Below are 6,391 nucleotides of genomic sequence, written 5' to 3'. Positions count from 1 at the left end.
CTCAGTGATGGTGAAGCGGTGAGGGGAGACAGACAGGTCCCCAAGCCCGTCGTGCTGGTGCGGGGAGGGTTCCCTCAGGAAGTGGTGCCTGAGGTGAGAGACAAGGTGGAAAAGTGTTCTAGCCAGCGGGAACAGCATGTGCGAAGACCAGAAAGGACAGAGTGTGGCTGGTGGGAGGTTTGTTGGGGGTGGGCAGGGAACCAGATGAAGCCCGGGAAGGGGGGCCGGTCCTGAGGCTGGGATCCAGACTCTGGTTTGGCGTTCTTCTTCTTTTTTTAATGTTTATTTTTGAGAAAGAGTGTGACATTTTCTAATGTCTATTTTTATTTTTGAGAGAGAGAGAAAGACAGAGCATGAGTGGGGGCAGAGGCAGAGAGAGAGAGGGAGACACAGCATCTGAAGCAGGCTCCAGGCTCCGAGCTGTCAGCACAGAGCCCGACACGGGGCTTGAACTCACAAACAACGAGATCATGACCTGAGCCGAAGTCCGACGCTTAACAGCCTGAGCCCCCCAGACACCCCTCTGGTCTGGGTTCTGGCTCTTCTCTGGGTCTTGGTCTGGACCAGGGTGAGGGGACTGAGGCCCTCCGAGCACGACACACCAGGAGGCGCTCACTGTCCTGTGCAGGGTGGACACTGAGACGCGCCTCCTCAGGCTCAGCGTCTGCTCATCAGGAGCCTCAGAATTAGTCTTCACAGTCAGCAGGCCCTCCTCCCCCCAGGGCCCCCTCCCCTCCCCCCTGAAGAAAACTCCAGCATCCTGACTTTTTGAGAGGGAGACCTTAGTGGGTCTAGTGGCGGGAGAGGGTCTCAGCTAGTGAAACCAGAGCTGCCCAGGTGGGGCCAGGCCCTGGGTGGGGTAGAACTAAGCAAATGTGCCCAACTTGTTGCAGACTCTTTTCCATACTTGATTGGTGCCGGCTTGGGGACAGCCACGACAGCGCAGCCCCCTGCAGTGGGGATGGGGACATGTGATGGGGAGCACACTGGGAGCCTGCTGGACGTGGGGTGCACTGAACATTCAGGGGTGCTTCATGGAAGGGGGGGGCAAAGATGGGCCTCGCGGCCTGGCAGGGAGTGCAGCCTGGGCAGCCCACCCCCTCCGGGCGGGGGAGGGGTGCAGAGAGCCAGACTCAGCTCATCAGCCGTGGTGACCCTTGCGGATCCCACTGCTTTCCAGGCGTCATCCCACGGAATCTTCACCACAGTCCCCGAGCGATGTGCTATACGGACAGGGAAACTGAGGCACGGAGCGACAAAATGAGCTGCCAAGGTTGCAGAACCAGCAGCCTGATGTGCAGCCCACTTTGGTCTTGGTACCTGAGTCCACGGAACGATCATTCCAACCCAGTGAGGTTGGGCACCTTCTTATACCCACCTGAGATGTGGTGGGTGGGGTGGCCCAGGAGCCGGTGTGGGGGGTGGGGGGCAGACCCGAGCTCAGATCAACTCTCCTGTACTCTTCCCCGTTTTGTGAAGCCTGTTAGTGGTTAGTGACCGTATCCCCCTTGCACTGTCTCTCAGGGAGGATGAGAAAGGGCTTGGAGGGCCGGGAGGGCCCCCTGACGGGAAGGAAGAAGGGCTGTTTGAAGAGCCGCCCTTGACCCGGGCTCCACCGTGTGGGCACAGACAAGAGCTGCCCACCTCAGGCTCGGCCCCTCCCTCCCTGCCTTCCTGCCCCCACCCCAAAACACCTGCAATCGCACATCAAACTCGTGTTTTCTCCAAGAAGCACCCCGGGCAGCAGGACAAGGTCTCAGCGACTCCCAAGGAGAAAGGCCGGGAGAGCTCCCTGGGTCCACATTCCCGCCGCTGTCTGTCTCCGTTCGATTTCACAGGCACCTACCGAGCCTTGTAGGACTTAGGACAGGGGCCCAAGCCTGGAAGCCACTTGCGAGGAGGCTGAAGCGGACACGCTCACGGGGTTCTGGGCATCGGGGAGGGCTTTTCATGTGGAGTCTTGGTGGATGAGTACAAGCCCGTTGCTCACCAGGTCAGGCCACGCTGCCCTCTGCCTGCGTGGTTTTGGATCTAGCATGCCCCCTTCTCGGTAACGGAACGTGCCTGTTCCGCTGCGGCTCCCCAGAAAGTATGGACGGTAAGGGTCTCGGGGGCAGGAACATTCCATGCTGTCGTTTTCCGAGAGGCCCGTGGCTTCAGGTGCCGGTCCCAATGGCACCGGAAGTCGCTCCCACGCTCCTTGCCACACCCCCACCTCGACTCCAAATCTCTCCTCTTTAAGCTTTCTGGTCTTCTCTGAGCTCCCAAGGCACTCGTGTCTAGAGTGAGAGGTCTGCCCTCTCGGGTCTGAATCCGAGCTCTGCCAACTGGCTCGCTGGATGGCCTTGGACAGGCCCTCATTCTCCCCAGGCCTTGGCTTCCCCGTCTGTAAGAGGGAGGGGGCGATAGTGTTTATCTCCGGGCCGGTGCGCGGGGCTCAGTGCCCGGCACCGAGAGCTCTCCACAGACGTTTCCAGTTCCCGTCGTTTCTCAGTCCCCCGCCTTCTCCCCGGCACCACGGCATCGGTCACCCGAGTTGGTACCTGTGACAGTCCACTTTGCAGATGGAGACCAAGGCTCATTTTGGTCACGCGCCCGTGGCCATAGTCCTGGGGCTCGACTCCCGGCGGCTGTGATGCCCAATGACCATGCACTTGGCATTGTCAGCAGGTGGTTCTCAACCCCGGCTGTGTGCTAGCATTACCTGGAGATGTGATGCCCTTCCCAAACCTGCTGAGTCGGACTCTTGAGGGTGGAGGGCGGGGTGGCGCTTGGCATCTTATTTTTTTCATGTTTGTTTATTTTTGAGAGAGAGAGCGCGCGCGCACAAGCAGGGAAATAGCAGAGAGAGAGCGGGCAGAGGATCCGAAGCGGGCTCTACACTGACGTCAGCGAGCCCGATGCGGGGCTCAAACCCATGAACCACGAGATCATGACTTGAACCAAAGTCGGACACTCAGTCGACTGAGCCACCCAGGTGTCCCGCGGCATCGTGAATGCTCCGTCTGCCCCCCACCCCCAGGGATTTTGCTAAACACCGACAGCTAGGACTCCAGGTCCACCCTCGGTCTCCATCCCTCCCACTATACCCGGCCCATCCCCCACTTCCCTCACGGCCTCTGTTTTGGGGGAGTGCATCCCTCTTTCCCTGAGAATTGGCATGGAACCTGAGTTCTCTCTGCCAGAACTTTTCAGCCCTTTGGGGGCCCGTGTGACGTAATGACTCACTCTAGAAAGCCCCCTGTGTTCCGGGCAGGCGAGGTTCCAGCCACAGGTGGCATTGGGTCGCTGGGCAGGATCCAAACCTTAGTGAGCAGGATGTGGGGGCTTGACAGGGCCTCCCAAGGCCCTCAGTTCTGGGGGACAGACATGTTGTCACCATCCACACAGTACCTGCTTTCAAACTCTTAAATCAGATGTGCACAGACAAGGATGTGGGGAAATGGGCCAAACCAAGATGACCTCACGAGCACTGGCTAGAAAGTGTGCAGGGTCAGCGGCACCCGGGGGGCTCCGTCGCTGAGCGTCCGACTGCAGCTCAGGTCATGATCTCGCGGTTCGTGGTCAGATTTCTGCTCACTGATTTCCTTAAGGGGGCAGAACTGAACATCTCTGTCTTCGAATGCACCTCTGTGAGCAGTGTCACCAATGAATGCGTCAGAGGGCCGAGGGGCAGTGAGATGACAGCAGGTGTGACACTGCCCTGGAGGCTGAAAGAGCCCCCAGAGGGGAGCAAAGCCCACGTCCCCTCTGGCCTTGTCCAGAAGTCTCCCAGTCCCCCTGAGCAAGTCATGCGTCCTTTCTGGGCTCCGTCCTCTGCGTCTGTGGACCAAGGACAGTGCAGCTCGGGCTCAGGACTGACAGATGCTCGCCTTCTTACAGAACCCCCTCCCTGAGCCCACGGCAAGCAAAACGAAGCCCCCAGGGTCCCCCAGAATCTTCCTTTACCAGTGTGCCGGTGACTCCCAGAGTGCGGGGAGGGCACCACCGCGACTCAACCCCGGTCTGAGCGTTCTCTGAAGTCCCTGGTGACTCTGAGTCTGAGCAGGCTGCTCCCTGGGGAGGAGACGCGCACACACTCACCCCTGCTCGGCAGGACCCGGGATCCTGGTCCACCAGGAGGCAGTACGGTTCAGTGATCAGGAGCTCAGTGCGGAATCTGGCGCATCGGGGGTGCGGGTGCCTGACCAGTCCCGTGCTAACAGGCTGTGTGACCTTAGAGAAGTTTCTAGTCCTCTCGGATCTTGCTTCTGTATGATGGGCTGCTGAGGATATCTGTGTCCCGGGGTTGCAGGTGTGAGGACTCTGTCAAGTGATGTGTGCAAGGGGTGTCCGGCACATAGGGGTCTCCATGGAGGGTGGCTGGGGGAACCCTTTCAGAATCACGAGACGCGTATGGGTCTGCACACAGCCCCCGTGGTCCAGCAGAGGCCTCAGGGCTGGGCCAGCACTCTGGCTTGGGAGGTTCAAAGCCCCCCGCTTCCCCAGTCACTCCCCCAACTCTGGGTGGGATGAAAGGGACCCATCAGACAGAGATGGGGCTACAGGTCACACAGACAGGTCCAGGGACTGGACCCACTGGTTAATCTTTTGGGGTCACCTAGCAGCCCAGGGAGAGACTCAATGCCTCACAGACCAGTGGCCGGGCTGGGTGGCGGCCAGGACCTCATGAAGTCCCAGGGCCTCAAAATGCCGGGAGTCCTGCCTCCAGCCCCCACCCTGGGCACCTGCGGTGGGCATCCCTGTCTAGAGCCTTCTGGCTAAGGAGGAGGCAGGGGAGGCCACCGGTCTTCACTGTCCCTTGCTCCAGGCTCTACTCGGCCCATTTGCTCCTTTGGTTTGGTTTTTACACCTAGAACCAGGGTCCGTTAGTCCTGGCCAGTGGCTTGGCCTTCAACGGCTCCCAGACCCACTCGGCATGTCTTACCATGGGCGGGGGGGGGGGGGGGTGCCTTTCCAAGGGAGTGGGGAGTCAGGGCTGGGAGCTGGGTCAGGAGCCCTCAGTTTGCTGGAGCCTCCCCTCCCTGCACCAGGCTGCCCTACCCGCCCCCCGCCTCGTTCTGGGTGGCAAGGGTGGGGGATGGGGCCCCACCAGCCCAGAACTTTAACATGGGACTTGGCAGGAGAGTACAAACAGACGGACGCCCGGGCACGTCCACCAGGGCCGCCCCGGAGCCCATTACCTTCAGCCTGGGGACTCTGCTTCCAAGTGCGGTTTTGTTCTCAAACCCAGAACTTCTGACGGCCGAGTTAACAAGCCCCCGAGTGAATTCACAGGGTATTAATGGGAAAGTTCTGAACAGAACTCCTCCATGGTGTCCGCAGCCCTGAAAATAAAATGCTTTTCTCCTATTTTAAGGGTAAACGTGGCACTTTGATGTGGGTCTGTTTTCTTATAAAGGCTCCTTGGAGCGGGGCGGGGAATGCTAACATTTAACCTGGAGCCAACAAATTACTTGCAATTTGCAAGCGCACGTGCTTACTTACCTCTAGGGGCTAACGCATAGTGTGTGTATGTGCACGTGTGTGTGTATAAAGACAGAGACAAGGAAACCCACTTCCACTGGCCGACCCACTTGAACCCACCCCGACGGAGATCGGAGATCCTTTAATCTGGCATCCTGACGGTTCCTAAAGACTGTAGTTTCCTTTTAACCAACTTGGTAATCAACTTTTAATAATTTTTAAAAAAGATTGTAGTTTCCTTTTAAAAGCAAAACGCGACATTTCATCTATCCTTGAATAATTAAAAAAAAAAAAAAAAAGGAGCTTCCAAAGCAGGGCGGTTTCCTCCGGAGCAAGAGGGCCCAGAGTGCACCCTCCGGCCCAAGGTTTGACAGGGGGCGCATTTCGGAATGAGGGGTTGACTTGGAACCTTGCGGAGGGAAAGAATCCACGCGCGTGGCTCGGGACCCCCCCAACCTCACCGCTTCCAGGTGCTCTGTCGGAGGACCCCAGCTAAGGCCTCAGGGGTGCAGCCCGACCGGCTCTCTGAGAAAGGGGGCGGGGCGTCCCAGGCCAGGGCCGGGTGTTGCCACCGACTTGGAGCGACCTTGGGTTCCGGGTGTGCGCGTGAGGGCTTGAGGAGGAGGTGGGGGGTGAGGGGCCCGAGTCCTAGGGCCCGGCGGGCGCGGTTGCCTTCTCGATGGGGAACCTTGGTGCAACGGACCGCTCCAGCCTCAGTTTCCCGACTGTGAAATGGGCGGGCACTGGCAGCAGCGCCTCCTCGGCTCCCAGGGTGCGGCGGGCGATGCCAGTCACCCGCTGGGGGTGGATTTCCGTGAACTTGGTTTCCCGGGACGGGAAAGGGCAGTCCTGGTTCCCCGCCGGAGGCTCGGCGGAGGCTGCGGGGGAGGGGCGCGGAGGTGGGCGGGAGGTGTCAGAGCCGAGG

This window comes from Suricata suricatta, chromosome 13, assembly GCF_006229205.1.
Source record: "Suricata suricatta isolate VVHF042 chromosome 13, meerkat_22Aug2017_6uvM2_HiC, whole genome shotgun sequence".
In the NCBI taxonomy this organism is placed as follows: Eukaryota; Metazoa; Chordata; class Mammalia; order Carnivora; family Herpestidae; genus Suricata; species Suricata suricatta.
The sequence above is the reverse complement of the archived record's forward strand: the minus strand, read 5'-3'. Positions refer to the sequence as shown.